We start from the raw sequence: 20,736 nt of genomic DNA on the forward strand, positions 1-20,736 counted from the left end.
ACTACTGTTAGTCAGGACCAGTTGTTGAATCTCTTGTTGAAAGAAGTCATCTGTTTTGGAGGCAAAGAGCTAGGTCTTTGTTCGTTGTATGTCATCTTCATCTTGCAGTGTTCTGCAAAAGTGGTTTGGTAGCTTGCGAAAAAGACAGTAGACGACGATTGGTACAAGATCTGGTGAAAATACCGAGTGGGGAATTTTCTCCCAGCAAACGTCTCGATCTTATTGCCGTGAGGGTGCTCGTTATCACCGTGGGTGAGCGCACCCTTATGATACACCAGAGCAGGACATTTTTCCAACAATGTGGTCGGTAGGTATTCAAGCTATTGACAGTAGAAATCTGTATTGATTGTCTGGTTACGTGAAAAGTACTCAAAATGGACGATACTACGGTATCCCAGTAAACACTCAATATCATTTTGTACGGGCAAAGGTCCTGTTTTGGCACAGTTCCTGCCGTCCTGCCTCTAGCTATCCCCTGACTTTTTCGTGTGATGTTACAATAGAGGACCCATTTTTCATCCCCATTCACCATTCTGGCCAGAAATGACTTACGTCTATATGGATGAGCAGGGAACTGCACATATCTACTAACTGCTGCTTCTGTTGAGACGTTAACGCATACGCACACAAGTTCTTGCACATGCCAATGAACGATCGAATGGGTGACAGGGAGTTTACTGGCCAGTTCTTCAACAGTCTGCATTGGACTTGCCTCCCTTCTCTTGATTTATCGGTAAGGCTAGTATCCTCAGACCGAAACCTCTGAATTTACCTCTAACATTTCCGCCTCTAGCAACTGGAAGATGCAGAAATTTACTATCATTTCCGATTTGAGTATTAATCTTCATATAGTAAAAACGGTAGGAGATAATATAAAATAAATTTTTGATCTTCGCGACAGGAATTACTCTAGTCTCTGATCTCATTCTTGTGTTACAACTCGAAGTTGTAGATCTACTACGAGCACTTTCAGTATTCAAATAATACTTTTCTTCTCCCTAAAGGATTTTTTTGCAATTCCTATCCTTGCTTTTATTTCCCATTCACATTTCAGATCTTCGCTATTATTTTTTCCTTTTCCTAAAGGCTTTTTCACCAATCCTATCCTTAACTTAAATTTCCAGTTCAATTTCCGATGTTCACCAATAATACTTTTCTTCTTCTTAAAGTTTTTTTTTCGCCAATCCTGTCCTTACTTTTATTTACTATTTACATTTCAGATCTTTATTAATAATGTTGTCTATGTACTTAAATGTAGTCATTTATTCTATTTTCTCCTTTTTTACTTCTATACTTCCCACAATTTCTTCGTTCCAAACACAATAACTTTTGTATTTTTACATGCTTTTATTTTTTAACTTACAGTGGTTCAACCGTGTCCTCAAATCTTACCATCTTAATCTAACTTATTTCTTGGCACCAGAGTTAAAATATTGCACAGTGACATAAGTAGGGTGACCAGGCAATATTCCATTGTTACTTTTATATACAGATGTTGATTCATTTTTATTGAGTCAAAATTTGAATGTGCCTCTTATCTAGTAAATACAATGTTTCCACTACCGATTGTGTTTGATCTGCAGCTCATATCTACTGGCAATTGCCTGGCATCGAGGTTTCAATTGCAGGAGACTTCGTTGCAGTTGGACCGTGAATAATGCATCACACTCCTCTTTACAGACTTTCTACGGGCCGGTGATGGTGTGGACTCGACGATGGGATAGGCGCAGCTTGAGGAATCCGAAAACTTTGGGTTTGCATCTGGACTCTTGACAGGCATATCAAAGAAGGGAATTTCTGCAACTTCAGTTTCCTGTTCCATACGGCGATAGAATTCCAGCGTTGCTTTCGCCGTATAGCGGTATGCCTTGTCTTTGTGCAGTTCAATCTGGTTCAAGTCTTGTCCGTACAATTATTGGGATTTCATAAGGTACATTTCAGTCAGAGCATGAGTCTAGTAGTAGCCATACGCACAACGCAGCATTAATTTTGACCTTCCGCTCCACCTTTCGGAGACACAGTTTGTTCTCCCTGTACGAGAAACCGGACAAAATCATGAACCTTTTCGGAAAGTAGTTCTAGCTGCTTGCGTCAGTATGGTGAGCCCAGGACTCTGTGCCGCATATTTCCATATAATACAATTCGCTGTGGCACGCGACGCCAGTGCTTAGCGTCGGAAAGGGCCAAAATGAACCTACCCCGGAATCTGTCCATTTTCGGAAGGATCGACTACACTCGACCACAATGTTCTACTGCGTGGCTAACTAGATACTGTTGCTTGCCTCGTGGCAATGAGTTGCGTATGCGCGGCAGTTGCACATTAAAAAATGGAAATGAAATTTCAGTTTAACGTTCCACGATTATGTCCTTCAGCCTAAGGGAGACGGATGATTGAGGCATGTGAATGATGATGGAAGAATTGGTGGAATGAGAAAATGAGAGGAAATGGGACTATACTCCGAGAAAACCCATGATCACGAAGTTGTCCACCACAAAATTTGAACAATGAATTTGGCTCAATATAATTGAATCACCCTCTATATTTCTATACCCGTATTCATATATTTTTAAAAGTTAGATCTCTTCTTCAATTTTAAAGATCCATACCAGCATTTTCGTTTGCATCTAGCTTCACTTTTGAGTAAAGCCGGATTATCTAGTACACAATGGTTAACATTTACAAATTCGAACAAAATTTCAGATTATCACAATTTTTCGTGAACAAAATAAAATTAAATTAAAAAACTAGCTTTCTTCAAACAATTTTGACAAACAAATCTTACTAAAAAGTGAAAAATAAAATTAAAAAATAAAAAAACCATTCTTTTTCTTATAAAAATGATTATAAACAAAATAAAATCAATTGTACTCAAAAGCAGAAATAATCCAGCTTAATAAAAAAAAGAAAAATCGACGTATCTCAAATCGATCGAGACTGAAAACCAATTTCGATTCAACATGGCCAGAATGTAGTCCTATTTATTAATAGTAGGTTACTTGTTACTTGTTGTTGTACTTGACTTAAATTTTATAAATTCGAAAAAAGAAAGAAATGTAGTTGGTAACTGGTCATTTACTTTTGTTCAAATGGCAATGGAGTTAGCTAATACGAGATATATTCCAAAAGTACGTGCCGTTTTGTTCTAAAGTCCACTTTCGTGTGTGTGTGTGTGTGTAATTTCAGGAAAGCAACTGTGGCGTTCGAGACCTCCATCCTTTGTCTCTAAGCAGTGCAGATTTTGTTTACTAGGTGGCAGCAGTTGAGTTTCCGTGCCTGAACGAGTAAGACATGTTTCTGATACTGCCCGGCGACATGGAATTTTCGGTTGAAGAGCACCGGAAAAACGACCCGCTCGGGAGAGTAATACTCCCGGAAGTACGTTTTCTCGCGCGCTACTCTAGCCAGCTGTTTTACGCGCTATCCTAGTCAGTTGTTTTAAGTTGGTCACAATATCTATATCATTTAGTACAAGGGGAACAAAACGAGTCTTATATCATGGAGTACAAGGGCAACAAAACGAGCCCTGCGAGGCTTCTAACCCGTTCCTACTACTACTACTACTTATCTGAACAAAAGTAAGTAAATCACAGTTTTGAGTATTATTTTCGTATTATTTTAATTTAAAAAGTGTTATAAAAATGTAAAAAAAAAAAAAAAATGTTAAAAAAGCTTTCCTCGGGCCGGGTTTGAACTCGCGCCAAAAGAGACTTTCGTTATTAGCATATAGCGCTAGCCCACTCGGCCACGAGGACCGACAAGACCAATCGTCTGAATTCTGCTATTTGAACGTGGGAAGACATAGATAACTCCAACCAATCAGAAGTGTGTTTTCCGTTCCTACTTCCGGGAGCATTACTCTCCTGAGCTAGTCCTACGGAAAATTGTGAAACTCCTCACCGCAGCTGGCCTTGTGTAGCCAATATTCAATTTCACAGTGCTGTTGCAGAAAACACTGTTAGGAAGTGGGTGCGTGAGTTCAAGGAAAGGTGAATAGTGTGAAAGATGAAGATCTGGACGTCCAAAAACAGCATTAACTGACGCTAACACTACACTGCAGTAGTGTTGAAAATTTCATCATAGGAGCAGGGGCGGATCCAGGACGGATTTCTGGGGAGGCGGTGGGTTGTAATACTACTACTTAGGGTATCGGGTTATTTTCTCAAGTACGTTTTCCTCAAGTCGAGAAAATGTGGGACATTTCCTCAAGTGCCTTATCTTGAGATTGATCATGAACTAGAAATCCAAGACAGAGATACAAATCTTGGCCAACAACCAGAATGGGGGGATATGATTTCTATGCGTGATAAAATAAATACAATATTGCCACTGGTTGGTTAGAAAATATTTTACTATTAAATTTTAAGAATGAAGGTCTTTTATATCAAAGGACATCTGAATATTCCTAAACAATATAGACTACACAAGCTTTCAATGTAGAATTCAATCATAGCAGTTTCCACGTTTTCAGTATCCCATTTGAATTACGAAGGCATCTGAACCATTCAAAACAAAAGTTTCTTTAAATACACAATAAATAATCACAGGCGATATTGTTTTAAATAAACTGTCCTATACGCACGATTGCCTTAGTAAATCATATTAGTTTCTTGGATTGTGTATAACATAATTCGAATAAGCTGATTGAAGAAAACTATAGTAAATTCTCCAGTATTGAAAGCAAAACAATATGGTAATACACAGTGGTCGAGGTGAGACGATATACGGTGGTATGCCATACCGCCTCTGGTTTTACAGTAATGAGGACACACCGTCTCTGGTTTTTTAGTTACCAAGACAATATTTAAATGACCAGAGGCGGTTTGGCACTCAACAGGTATGCTGAGTCAAAATCATAATAAAACATACCGCCTCTTTTTTTTTTTTTCACTTCGAACACTGGTAATACAGATCTCGATAAAATTGAGTCACACTATTATTTTTAAAAACATTTATCATTGTTTTGACCAAATAATGTACATGCATCACAAGATTTTTTAGTCTAGTTGACAGAACGAGATACAGGATAGATTTCCTGTAAATAAAACCCTAGGATTGCTACCCATAAATTATATTATTATATGTTTAATAATAATGTTATGACCTCATAAATTTATCGTGTTATGCTTAGCACCTAAATATACCATATCAAAATTCTTACTATTCTATTTCTTAGTGCTTCCCATGTTCTAGATTAGTGCTATTTAACCGGGGGTACGCGTACCCCTGGGGATACGCGAAGATGTTTCTGGGGGTACGTAATGCTGCCTCTGGGGGTCTGCTGAAAATGTCCGTTGACAGTTCACTGCAAATGAAATTGGATAACTTGTCAATTTGTGACTTTTGTATTTATGTTCGAAAAGAGTAAAATGAAATTAGTGACAGTGCTATTTGACAACTTCTTCCATTCCATCAACATGTGTGTGTGAACAGTGTTTCTCTGCATTAACATAAATAAAAATGAGTCAGAGAAATTGCTTGAATCCAGAATCCGCTCTGATTCTCGCACTCTCGAAGATTCGACCAAGAATAGAGTAGTTGGCGTTCCGGAAACAAGCTCAGTTATCTCATTAACAGGTTAGGTCTAAAGTTACTTTTAGTTTTTGAATTTTTAACATTGTCTTCAGTGTACGAATTATCAGGGAGGATGAGGCGAAAATCCTCTTCAGTAGAACTGGATGTCCCCCCTGTACTTTTAAATTTCTCATGTTAATTTTTTCGGATGTGCACTTATCCCCCTATAAATAGTGTTTTGATTGGCCCACAGATTGTCATTTTGTTGGGTCTCTCTTTGTCCTCCTTTTTAATCAACAAAACGTGTATTAAGTTTAATAACTTCATTTTGATTTAATTTCTCTTAAACAGCTTCAGGAGTACATAATTGAATGGCGAATTGTGTCTAGGGGTACCCGAGAAAAAAGGTTGAATAGCACGGTTTTGGATCACTATGTTCTATACAGCATAATAATGCCTTATTTTAGATTTATTTGACACACACTCATAGTCAACGTCTTGCGAATAAAATCAGAAAAATAAACACACTGCTGAACAATACTGCACTTATTTAATATAAAAACACATTTACACGTGACGTTTCGATCTTCTAGCCAAGATCCTCATCAGACGTACACTCTAAAGAACAGTGTACGTCTGATGAGGATCTTGGCTAGAAGATCGAAACGTCACGTGTAAATGTGTTTTTATATTAAATAAGTGCAGTCTTGTTCAGCAGTGTGTTTATTTTTCTAGATTTATTTAAAAATGTAGAATATCATCAATTCTACGTTGAATGGCTTTTAAAAGAAAACTGTTAATCTCACTAGAATTTGTCATGTTTTCAAATGATGAAAATAAATTTAAATAAATAAATAGGTATTATGGTACTTTTGGGGTACTACACAACTGTAAGTTCCCGACAGTTACAGCTTTAAATTACTGAAGACATAAGCGATTTTAATAATAAAAATAATGTTTCTTGTAAGTGCAAGGTTTTAAGCGCTCAAGGAAACTTATTTACTTTCAGTTCAAGATACAACCGGAAAGTCTTTTCACTTTGAAAGATTAACAAGTAAAAGAAAATTTGGGGAAAAGCCAGCCAGGAAGGTATCATCGTGTTAAGACTGAGAAAATTAGCCTGCCTAATCAGGATATACAGACTTGAAATTTGAATCCAAGATCTCACGATTGAAAAGAGCAGCGCAAACTGTTTACCTCACACTTTTTTAACTTGATCTTATACAGAACTACTAGTAAGCTTACGTGTCAACAGAAAGTTTGACCAATGAACTAAAGTTTGAATTAAAATAGATCATTTCCTTCAAAAGTGATAATAATATTTAATTTATTCAACAAAGATTGGAGGAACATGGTTCCAACAGTGTCAATAGAAACTCGGCAATTGATTAATGTAACTTCTCATTGTCCGTGTGACTTGTTCCATATCACAATACTTTACCCAGCACTTTTAGATTTAAGGGATTTAAAGAATAAATCCGTGTAGTGATTCTGCCTTGAGATTTGTTTCTAAAGAACAGTTCAATGAATTCATTGTAAAACAGACATTTCATACTCTGCAGACATAGCTTACGTTCATTTTCAGTTGGATTAATATTATAAAACAAGTAACATTATATGCAATTTTGTTCGATAAAGTATGATTTTATTTGACACCCTGCAACCCTAGTTATTAGCAACAGCTCAAATAGCCAGCAACGAAGTACCACCCCTCTTCTTTCTTGTATTAGTTAAGAATTTCAGAAGTTGTTCTCCTTCTTTTGGTTAATGATCGTCAGATTAAGAAGAAAGATAAGCACTTGAGGAAATGACACCTTTCTGGAAAGTTGGGGAAATAGACAGTTGAGGAAATAACCCTATTTCACTACTTAGAGCTACTTTTAAGAGCCCCAAACTCTGGGATGGGTTTTATTTATATATAAAATAAGAAAGTTTCGTCTTCTTGGGGGGCGATTGCCCGATCGCCCTCCCGTGCATCCGCCCCTGCATAGAAGGTAGGGTAGCAGAAAACGAATGATGGGTTTTAGAAATCGTGGGGAAGAAAAGAACAATTTTTAGATATTATTGAGAAAAGGAAGATAAACTGATTGGGACATTGGTTAAGAAGGAACGTGAAAGATGTGCTAGAGAGTATGGTAGAACGAAAGAGAAGGAGGGGCGAAGGAGCCAACAATTAATGGACGATATCAAAACAGAAAAGTCGTAAGTGAAGGCGAAGAGGTTAGCAGAATACTATGGAGCATGGAAGCTTCTCGTTGCGGCAAGTGACCTGCCAATAATGACAGAATACCTATGATGATAAATTATGCAAATGATAACAGATTTTTGTTATAGGAAATAAAAGAGGATAATTAATAATAATAATAATAATAATAATAATAATAATAATAATAATAATAATAATAATAATAATAATAATAATAATAATAATAGGAAATAAACTTAATACTTTTCTCATTTTAATTTATTGTAGCTGATAAAGGTTGAACTTGGTACAGAATATAAATTTCAAATTCTTCATGTATAAGGGAAATTTCTTTTGTAATTTTCCTCCAGTTTTACTTCCATGTATTTTTAATTATTCACCATTTTAGACGTAACAAAAATTAGGCGAAATAAGGATTCTTTTTCACCTAAAATGGTAGACACAAATCTTATCTTTTCATCTGTCATAACTCAGAGAAGTAATTGGCTAGGCGAAACGATGCAACATTCATTTAAAATAAAACGCTGTTTGAATGTCAGAGCCTTAATAAAACTAGGTAGAGCGAGAGAATGCTTTTTCTAGTAAAAGTTACAATTTCTATACAAATTAATGCAAATTAGTTCGTAACTAATTTTAAATATTTCATCTAATTGTTTTATAGCCTTAAACAAAATTTAAAAGGCGATAAATGTTTTTGCTATTACATACAAAAATGGCCCTAAGAAAATTTTTTTTCGGTAAGTACAGAATAACTAGGTACCGCGCAAGAGAATACGAATCGACACCTTTCCGTGCAGCATTAGGGTCTAATTAGAAAAAGTCGTGCTTTACGTAAAAGGAAGTCCTTATATAAGTGCAGTGGTCCTTCCAAACAAGGAGTAACTAATACAATACTTTCCTCATTACATCAACTGTAATCCATTAGCTGAATATTACATGAATAAATATGAATAAATTGCTTCATACATAAACGAAAAAAATTACTTTTGCATGTACGTATATACAAATTAGTTACGTCTAAAGGCAACAATATTTGCTGAATTCGTCTGAACATGCGAAACAGACATTGCGTCTGCCTTTAAGGTCTGTTATTTATATTTAAGTAAAGCACCGGAATGACTGCACGCAATAAGTGCATATAACACACAAAAGGTTGCTCTCCATTGATTTTAATTATTTCCCTTATCAGCATTATTCTTTTTATTATTATTGTTGTTATTATTCGTGAAATTTGTTGCTTTATTGCCTATAAAGATTCTTACTTGACAAATCTGCAGAGTCGTATGGTTCTCAACAACCCATTTGGGCATTTGTAAGTACCTTAGTGGTCGTTCACGAAATTAACGATGTCTCAAATTAAATTCATTACAGTTTCTTAAGTTTTTATTACAGTATTTTACATTTCAATATTTATTTAAATTAATCTATTTAAATTAATTGCAAATATGTAAGGTATGACAATAAAGTAGCAAGACTGATGCTGATACTTGATTATATTCTTCTTTTGCAGAACATGTAAGATTTGGAGAAGAGCGAGTCTTCTCCCTAATAAACATTGGTCATTGGAGACACCCTTGTTTTTTCGTCATGGTTTCTAAGACTATCTGTGCCTCATTCAACAAAGACACCCTGGTTTCCATTGTTAAGGATTCCCCGGTACCTCTGCCCTAGTCAACGAAGACATTCTGGTTTCAATTGTCATGGATTCTTAGGGTATATGTAACACAATTTTTGAAGAAAACCTGGTCCTCATTGCATGGATTATCAGAGTGTCTCTAACCCGGTCATTGAAGATACTCTGAGTCCTATTGTCATGGACTCTAAAGTATCCCTACCCTAGTCAATGAAGAAACTGGCTCCAATTATCATGGATTCTTAGAGTATCCCGATCATCAAAGACAACCTGGTTCCCCTTTGTCATGGATTTTTAGAGTACTCGTATTTGTGTACTGGTCATTTAAGAAAACCTGGTTTCTAATGTCTTAGTTTATCTATGTCCCGGTCATCGAAAACACCCTAGTTTCCATTGTAATAGATTCGTGAAGTGTCATCGACGATAAGCTTATTATCATTGACATGAATTTGTAAAGTGTCTGTGCCCAGCCATCGAAGACAACCTGGTTCTCGTTGTCACATATTTTAAGAGCATCTGTGAATCAATCACCGATGACACTATAGTTCCCATTGTAGCAGATTCTTAGAGCATCTGTGCCTCAATCATTGAAGACCCCTAGTTCCTATTATACCATATTATTTGAGAATCTGTGCCTCAATCATAGAAGACACCCGTTTCCATTGTAACATATTTTTAGAGTATCTGTGTCTCAATCACCGAAGACACTTTAGTTCCCATTGTAACAGATTCTTAGATCATCTGTACCTCAATTATCGAAGACACCCTAGTTCCCATTGTAACATATTCTTAGAGCATCTGTGTCTCAAACATCGAAGACACTTTAGTTCCCATTGTAACAGATTCTTAGATCATCTGTGCCTCAATCATCGAAGACACCCTAATTCCTATTGTAACTGATTCTTAGAGCGTCTGTGCCTCAATCATCGAAGGCACCCTAGTACCTATTGTAACTGATTCTTAGAGCATCTGTGCCTCAATCATCGAAGACACCCTAGTTCCCATTGTATCAGATTCTTAGATCATCTGTACCTCAATTATCGAAGACACCCTAGTTCCCATTGTATCAGATTCTTAGAGCATCTGTGCCTCAATCATCGAAGACACCCTAGTTCCCATTGTAATATATTCTTAGATCATCTGTGTCTCAAACATCGAAGACACTTTAGTTCCCATTGTAACAGATTCTTAGATCATCTGTGTCTCAAACATCGAAGACACCCTAGTTCCGATTGTAACAGATTCTTAGATCATCTGTGTCTCAAACATCGAAGACACCCTAGTTCCGATTGTAACAGATTCTTAGATCATCTTTGTCTCAAACATCGAAGACACCCTAGTTCCGATTGTAACAGATTCTTAGATCATCTGTACCTCAATCATCGAAGACACTCTAGTTCCCATTGTAACAGATTCTTAGATCATCTGTGCCTGAATCATCGAAGACACCCTAGTTCCTATTATAACTGATTCTTAGAGCATCTGTGCCTCAATCATCGAAGACACCCTAGTTCCCATTGTATCAGATTCTTAGATCATCTGTACCTCAATCATCGAAGACACCCTAGTTCCCATTGTATCAGATTCTTAGAGCATGTGTGCCTCAATCATCGAAGACACCCTAGTTCCCATTGTAACAGATTCTTAGATCATCTGTGTCTCAAACATCGAAGACACTTTAGTTCCCATTGTAACAGACTCTTAGATCATCTGTGCCTCAATCATCGAAGACACCCTAGTTCCTATTGTAACTGATTCTTAGAGCATCTGTGCCTCAATCATCGAAGACACCCTAGTTCCCATTGTAACATATTCTTAGAGCATCTGTGTCTCAAACATCGAAGACACTTTAGTTCTCATTGTAACAGATTCTTAGATCATCTGTGCCTCAATCATCGAAGACATCCTAATTTCCATTGTAACATATTCTTAGAACATCTGTGTCTCAATCATCGAAGACACTTTAGTTCCCATTGTAACAAATTCTTAGATCATCTGTGCCTCAATCATCGAAGACACCCTAGTTCCGATTGTAACAGATTCTTAGAGCATCTGTGCCTCGGTCATCGAGGACACTCTAATTCTTATTGTAACAGATTCTTAGAGCATATGTGCCTCAATCATCGAGGACAACCTTATTACCATTGTCACGGATTCTTACATGGAACAAAAGGCTGATATTAAGTCTATCAATGCCAGATTTATTTCGCAAATTTATCTCGAGATAGAGGGTAACCCTCGTTTTAATCTTATAATAGAACCACTGTGTTTTCTTGTCTACTTCACCTCACACATCTAACACATAACTTACAGTACAAATATCTCAGATCAACCGAGACTGTTTCAACAGCGATGTCAAGGGTTTTTTACAAGAACTTTCGTATCGCACCAGAAACACAAATGTGAAAAATAGAGCCAAGTTCTTGTATATTTATCACTTTGTTGGGCCAGGTAATGAATAGAGATATGGAACTATGCCAAGTTCTATTGAAATTAGGAAATTAGAATATTAAATTTGCTACTTTAGTAGTGCTGAGTACTACTTTCCAGGCAAAAGCCTCTCGATTTCTCGATTTTCACATTTCAATAGAACTTCGCATCGTTTCAGAACAGTTACACAGACGCTTTCAATTCTGTCACAAATAATATAAAGAAGAGTTTGAACTATGATGAATTTCAAACTGATTTTTTAAATACTACTAGTCAATAAGTTCGTGGACTGGACGCAGAGTGGCGCTAGTGATATACTACAGCTGATAAATATCCTGGAGGAAGCTGTGGAAGTTGATCTCTCTATCCATCAAGAACGAGGTCTGTGCATAGAGTGTAAACAGACATACTGTTTCTGTTGTGAAAGGAATTAATTGCGCCACGTGGGACTTAGATAATGTCGCAGTTTGAGCAACGAGCGAACATCAACTTCTGCCAAAAACTAGGTAAATGCGCTGCAGTAACATTGCAGATGATCAGGTACAGCTCACAGATGACGAGAATAACCCTAAAACAGGGGGAAGCGGGAAAAGGTCAACGACACGGTCAAGTCAATTTTCGGTTTTTGAGGTGTGGTCTATACTTAGATGTCGTCTGCTACTACGGGTAGTTATCTGTGTGCTATTCCGTGGTGTCATTTGAAATCCCCGTGCGAAAAGTGGGCAAACCCATACCTACGTCACACTACTTCTGCTAGGGTTCTTCTCGTCATCTGTGAGCTGTAACTGTAGAGTGACAACGCTCTGGGTCGCAGTGCAGTGTTTAAGTGGAACAAACGGTTTACGGAGGAGAGGAACAGTTTAGAGGATTATGAACCAGTAGGTAGGCAAACAACAGTCCAAACAGAACGCAAGATCGAAGAGGATGCAATGGTTGTGCGCGTTAACCGTTCCCAGTCAGTAGATGACATCGTAGTAGCAGTACGGATCAGCCATAGTACATACGCACAACATTCTGACGGATGTTGCATATCGCCCAGCACCGTGTCCCACGCATTCTGACACAAGACCAACGATCAGAATTGCTGATACTGATGGAATGTTCCTTAACCGGATAATAAGAGGAGATGAAACATAGTGTCTCCTGTACGATCCACAACTAACGAGGCAAGCAGCCACCTGGAAATCGCCATCATCTCCAAAACGTTAAAACCCGAGACAAGATAGATCAAAAGAGGAAATGACGCTTGAACTATTTTGAAGGTCAGTGTGGATCTGTGTAATTTTCTGTGTGTGTCAGGACGTTCACATTGAGCACAACAACCATGAGTTCTACTGGTTGCCTATATTCTGGATACCAATCCACGAATTTATTGACTGTACTAGTATGATAGAAAAATCTGAAGCAATGCCATGTTCTATGGAAATCCGGAAATCGGACAATCAAATTTGCAACTTTAATTCGAAAAACAAGTTCTATAAAGTATCGTCCCGAAAGGCTTTTATCTGGCAAGTAGTTTTCAGCACTAAAGTAGCAAATTTCATATTTCAATTTCCAAATTTTAATAGAACTTTGGATTTCCATTCTTTTTCTGGTCCATCAGAGTTTACAAAAGAAGACAAATTTATTTTACACAGCTATGTTTTGGTGAGACATCACTACTTTTTGAAAAGCATTTTCTAAAGCGACAGATAAATAGTTACTTAGTGTTTTAAATAGTGGTAGTGATCAATATTCAACTTTTATTTTTTTCTGTCAAGCTCCAATTTTTTTTTCGTTTATAGGAAGTATCTTAAAAGGTTTCATGGTTTCCATTGACAGCAATTTAGCTACACAATATTCAATTTTAATGCACCTGTCCTCTATTATTATTCTTGAACTGGTCAACATTTTTATAAGTGTTATGCTTTTTTATACCAAATACTTGCATTTGTGTGCAATTTCATGTGCTTTGTTTAAAGGAGATATCCTACTGTATGTAATTAAATTAATATTCCTATGTGACTCAGATATGAAAATTCTCATGTTTAGAAGAAGGATATTATACCTTTATAATCTCTTCCCAAGCGATTTATAGGTGACATAATATGTGATTTTGCCCCTGCCCTTAAATCCCTCATCTTAGATAAGGAAATTTGGAGTTTTTGGATTTTTTTCACTTCACTTACAAGCCATATCTTTTATTTCTGTTAAACTTCAAGTGTAGATGTTTGCAAGAAGTACCCTGTATATCTTTTACCATTTTCAAGAAAGGACATAATAATATGTAATTTTTCACTTTTGCTCCTAAGTTTCCTCCATAGAGGAAAAAAAAAATGTTTTCGGACTCTCGTTCTTTACTTGTACCACAAAACTAACATTTGTGTCAAATTTAAAATTTACATGTCTACAGGAAGTATTAAATTTTTCAATCGTTGTCTTTAAGTGATATACAAAATGTAGGATTAGCCTCTCCCACATGAAGGGGGAAATTTCGAGTTTTTGGATTTATTTCCACTACAAATAATAATTTAGAAAATAATTAAGGCAATTTTAATAATGTATTTTAAGTGAAGAAAATGAGTATTTTTTGAAAAATTAAAGTTTTTTTTCTTCTCAATTTTCCGCCCCACCCAATTCTAAGAAAATGGCAAGGATGGTGTCCAGAAATTATGGTAAGCTCAGCTCTAATCTTTGTTGACAGACGGAGCCGCGGTGGCTCAGTGGTAGAGCGTTCACCTCTGTTTCTTGGGGTTCCGGGTTCGATCCCAGCCCCCACCAAGTGAACTTTGTGGTGGTTAAATACCGTGTGCGTGGGTTTTCTCGAGGTTCTACTGTTTCCTCCCACTTTCTTCATTCCACCATTTTTAGTCATTACTCATCATCACCGTCTCTTTTAGCCTTGGGACGTAAAACTCAAACATTTCATTTCATTTTTTTATTGACAGACGTGCAAATCATTCTACTAAGTGTCTGTGTGTAATATATTTTGTAAGTCTAATAAATAAAGAATAAATAAACTTTTATCATCTCTCTTTGGTCTTCATTCTACTCATAGCCAATAACCTCTTTCCCCTTATGTAATTATTCACTTATTTCCCTTTCCCACAAAAAAAAAGTCTGACAAAAAAGCAAATATTTTATCTGTTGGTTAAAACAAAACTATACCAATTAATAAACGAAGAGAAAAAAAAACGAAAAGAAAATGCATTTCGTGTTGTTTTTGTCTACATTGATGAAAATTTACATATCACAGCCCAGTAGTGCGTGATGCGAATTATTCATACTTATTTCGAAACTCAGTAACCTTACTGCTTCCTGATTACGTTGATTTGAGTAACATGTTTTTTTTTTTTTTTTTTTTTTTTCGTAGAAGTCACGGAAATTGATAATTACGATTTGCTTATTCCTGTTTTTTCTTCTTATTTTGTTTCCTATTATTGTAATTATTTTGATATTTCTAGTACCGACGGCGTCAAGCATGATATAATAACCTTGTTTGGGTTGTTTAACCTCACTGATTGTTTTACGACATAAAAAAAGCATTTTGACACAAACAATGAAACAATAGAAATCAAACCACATAAACATAAGCAAAAAAAAAAAAAAAAAAAAAAACTTTTTGAACACGTATGAGAAATATAGAACAATGGAATTAGTTTGAAGTTAAAGTTCCTCTTAATTTGTGTTGACAGATACTGGAGATGAAACTAAAGATCTAGGGGCAGATCACATTTGTCATCTATATGATACACCTGTATCTTTAAAATTTGGAGGAGGAGCAACTGTGGAATTTTAGGGGAAATCATTCCCCCATAACATCTCTGGTAATATTACTCATAATACGGCACAATACGGAACGAAAAATAAGTTTTTTTTCCTATTATTACGTAAATTTTATGCAAAACTAGTCTCATCTCAATTCTTCAAGAATTCCTTCTCGAGAAGTTCTTCCCGCCTTGTCTCAAAATGATTTTTCGTCTGATTTTGAAAATGTACGAGGAGGGATCAAAAATAATGTCTCCTGCATCATAAGAAATGTATTAAAGAACATTTAACAGCAAAAGGTATTACAGATCATAGGCTGAACTGTCCTATACAAAAACCTACCACCATATTCTCTACATTTGCACCATCGTCCAATCCAAGGATCAGAACCGTTTTGGGACAATTCAAGGGTTTGGTTCTTGACCCATGATTTTAAAGCTGTTTTAACACAAACTTTCTGATATCCAAAGTCAGCAATTATTTCTTGGACAGAGGCATACTAGATGTTCAATGTATTAGTAACATTCTGAACTGTAATGCACCTGTCTCTTCGAAACAATTCATCAGCATGTTCTCGATTTGCATCTGTGACTGATGTTGTGTGCCAGTCGCTTTCAATTTATCTGAAATTTCAATTTCTCTTTTCGAAGCTTCTTCACAGAACGCCACAAATTGCTGATGTCCATTACAGAGTCCCCATAAACATTTTTTCAAGCAATTATGGATTTCCTTACGTGAACAACCTTCTTTGGCCGGAAATTCAATGACGATTCTTTCTTTTAGTTTTAGATCCATGGTTCTAATCAGTCAATCTGAAAAAGAAAATACTATATTAGTAGAATAAGGTTACCTCTATAATATCATTCATAAATATTCAGTAACTGTAATAGAAATAAAATTATAGCGAGGCATTACTTTTTGATCCACACTCATATGCACAAGATTTATTCCCTAATTATTTTCTTAATTTCACCTAGAAGCTATCAGAATTTTTCTGAGTCACGAGAGGTCAACGAAGGATGCAATATAATAATATTTAAACTATATTTATTGTCCGAACAAATTGTGTAATGACTTGCTTACATATCTTTTAAACGTTGATAAGGACTCGTTGTCTTCGTACAATTAGTTTATCGATAGGAGTTTTGACTTAATTTAATTTGATTTTCACTTTAGCAGCGAGGCTATATGAAAAACGTGAACCTACAGCTTAACATGGAATTGGAACCACATGAGCTTCCGCCGGGAATCGAACCCGAGTCTCGCACGACAAAGGTGCGTACGCTAACCGCTTAGCCACAAGAGAGCTTGATTTATAGTTTTATATTAAATGCATTATCTACTCCTAAAACAGTATTTGAGAAGTAAAAGACTTGGATGAACTAGTGTAACTCACGGGACTCATGAAACTTCTCCTTTTGTCTCAAAAGCGACACTAGAAATCTCAAGTTTCTCGTTTCGTCCTGAATAATAAAAAAAAAAAGTTCTCGTCTCGTTTTCAAGACGGAAACTGTGACGAGGCTAGAACCTAGTCTCGTGGGCAATACTAGAGACGAGACTCTCGTCTCGAAAATATATCCTGTCTCGCTTTGTCCCAAATTCCTTAACAAACGCTGGTATTCCTAGCAGGCGCTATTCAGTTATTTTTAGTAAACCCATTGTGTCGTTTGGTATATTTGAAGCGTACATAGAAGACGACTGATTTTATCAATCTATAAGTAGTATTAATAATACAGGGAATAAAATACAGGGATGTGAATAGGGGATAAAACCAAGGATAGCAACGGCTAAAGAATTCTTTAGGAAGAAAGGTTAGTATTTCATATAGATCGTTAAGACTAATATTTACAGTAAAGATTCATCAAATGAGAGAGAGTAGTATTGTATTGTACGAAGCAGGTATGTGGACTAGAGACCTGCACGGGCTGAATTTTTACGGCCCGAGCCCAATCCAGCTCGAATGTACCTAGGCTCGGCCCAGCCCGGGCCCGAAAGGTTTTGGAGATTTTCGGCCCGAGCCCGGCCCGGCCCGATAAGTTTTTTTTTTAAATTCTTGGCCCAAGCCCATCCCGGGCCCGATAAACTTTAAAATTTCATTTTGTAACATTTTTCACGGGCACACTTCTTCAACGTTTGCCTTTATTCTAATTATCGTCTAACGAAAGTCAATAATTATTAAAGAATTGCAATTAATCGTCCCCAACCCGGCCCGACCTGAAGAGAAATTAGTGTCGGCCCGCCCAAGCTTGGCCCGTGCAGTTCTCTAATGTGGACATTACAGATAAAAGATACGGCCTACCGCACCAAACTTTCTCGCTCTAATATTTTAAACTACATCCTGTTACGCTGCTGTTGTTAATGGAACATTTAAATATAGCTATATATATATATATATATATATATATATATATATATATATATATATATATATATATATATATATATATATACGAACAAAATGAAATGAAATCTTTAAGTTTTACGTCCCACGGTTATGCCGGTTAGGCTAAAGGAGACGGTGATAATGAGAGATGAGTGAAATGGTGGAATGAAGAAAGTGGAAGGAAGCGGGAGTACCCCGAGAAAACCCACGAGCACGGTGTTTGTCCACCACAAAGTTCACTTGGCGGGGGCTGGGATCGAACCCGGGACCCCAAGCACCAGAGGTGAACGCTCTACCACTGAGCCACCGCGCCCCCGTATACGAACAAAAGTATATGGCATTTTTGAAAAACTTTGTTTGAAGAAAACACATTCCAAGAGTAAATTGTGCCTTGTGGATATTTTCTTAAGAAGTAGAAGGACCAGACTCAATTACGACCGGACTGATTGGACCAATTGTTTCCAATAGAGCCCCATGCCTAAGGGATTAATGCGCTAGAGAGTAATCTATGCTTGGCTTGTCAAGTACACACGAGAACGCATAACAATATATTATTTTCTTGACAATCTCAGTGACTCTAGCATCTGGAAAAAGGGTTCAAAACTGATCAAAACTTAGTTGGGGTCATTAATTGAACAAGAACGCTAGATCAATTGGACATTTTTGTGCATTGAATCTGAAATTAGCAGGAGCTTGAACTTAAAAACCAAAATTCTAAAAGAATATGCAGGGAAAAAATTGAAATAAAAAGAAATTACAAAATGATTCAAATTTTCCTTTTGAAAATCTAAAATTGCTTGAAATTGTGTCAAAAAATCCAATCCTAATAACACATTTCCTTATTTCTAATAATACTCTCTACGGTATCATTTAATTAAACTTTAAGGTTTATCGATTACGAGGGTTTCATATGTTAACAGTTTTCCCCTTGGATACATTAATAAATATTATGAGTTTATTATTATATTTTATTACAATTAGTGTGCATAATATATATCCCTATAAGAACACAAGCTTCTAATGTATATACAATAACGAACTGTTCGACGTCTATGTTCTTTCAGATTTGACATTTCTGTTTGCAAGATCCCTTGTTCCCAATGTCGCACTCACACGGAGTAACTTCGCTTTATATATCCTCATTTTCTTAATTACAAGCGAAAGAAGGAATGAGCTCTCAGAGATGAACTGATGCAATAGAAAAGACGGGGTATGGAGTAGGGAAAAGCTTAAGCTTTCTATATTTACTCTGCTTGCAAGACAGTCTGTTAATTTCAGAGTTGCCAGTAGAAGAGAATAAATAAATATTTTGTGTAAAGAAGAAAGCATGTTATGATATCGTATGTTCTTAGAGGAATATTGGCAACTAACAGTACAATGTGTATATTTGGCCTTGACATGCAAATATTTAATCAGTATCTTAATAAAAATATATCGTGTTACATTACAAAATAAAAGTTTGCTTTCGTTATTGGAGCTTTATTGTTATTGAAAACAGCATATTTTAAGAAAGAGAGAAGCTATCTAATTTCCTTCTTTTGTTATAGCACAAGGTGATCTTGGTTACATTGCAGTAATGTTTGTCCAACATGTTGTGGTGCTTTTTATTTTATTAAGAGACATATTGGCTTTGAGCCATACTACAAGCCACTACGTCTATATAGTATTGAACGGTTATTATTCTGCCAGGAAAGACGAAAAGTAATTGTAAAATACACCTAAATTTTCTGAAAAATGATAGAAGTAGATTATATATATATATATATATATATATATATATATATATATATATATATATATATATATATATATATATATATATATATATATATATATATCAGTGGTGCCCCCCTTATGTCCATGACGCACCCCCCCAATTGTCTATCCGTAGGTGTTCTTCCATGAAAAACATCTTCTTTTCGATTAATTTTTACACCCCCTCAAACATATTTATATGGATTTTTAATCCCCCCCCAAATATTTCAATGACACAGTTTGCGTCATAGCCCCCCCTTTGTGGGCACCCCTATATATATAAGAGAAAGTATAGTAGATACATATAAGAGAAAGAGTACACATGAAGTGCAAGGTCAAATTTTCATGTATATCAATCGTTTCTCTGCTAAATAAGTATAATTTTATTGAGAAGTGTTTATGAATGCTTGTTGAGTTATGAATTTGGGGGAGGGGATCTGGACCCGTGGAGCCACTATGAGTGCGCTCATGACTTGTACTATTAGGATGTACTACTTGTAAAAACTTTCGAGAAACACATATTTTTTTCCGGTAATTTTTCAAATCTCGATTCTGGCAACACTGAATAGTACCATCAAATTGATATTGTGTGTTAGCGCAGAAAAAAAAAAAAAGTAACGAAAAATAAAAGCGCACCCTGGCTTCTGTTGTCATATTAGGGAGATGTGTTTGTGTACAATCTAGGCTCAACTTTTCAAATGAAAACTTACCGGTAATCTCTTTTGGGTTTGAAAGGTGCGGACATGCAGGGAATTAACATATCAAGTTGCTATACTTCGGGCTCGAATGTAAAGGCAAACACTTGGCTATATTTATTTGAAATTAAAAAAATAATAATAATAATAATAATAATTTGAGGTTTATATAAAATTCTACAATATTATTAAGACTTAACACTTATAGGAACACATGTTCATTATAACGTAAAGGCACACATGCGATCATTTTGACCGTGTAATGCATTTTTAATGTTTTTAAACCTATTTTACTATTTAAAAACATCGTAAAGCAATAAAAAAGATTAAAGAACATCTAAATAAACAAACAAAAATTATTAGACATGATTGATA

This window comes from Thermobia domestica, chromosome 18 (genome assembly GCF_964235325.1).
Source record: "Thermobia domestica chromosome 18, izTheDome1.hap1.1, whole genome shotgun sequence".
Classification (NCBI taxonomy): Eukaryota; Metazoa; Arthropoda; class Insecta; order Zygentoma; family Lepismatidae; genus Thermobia; species Thermobia domestica.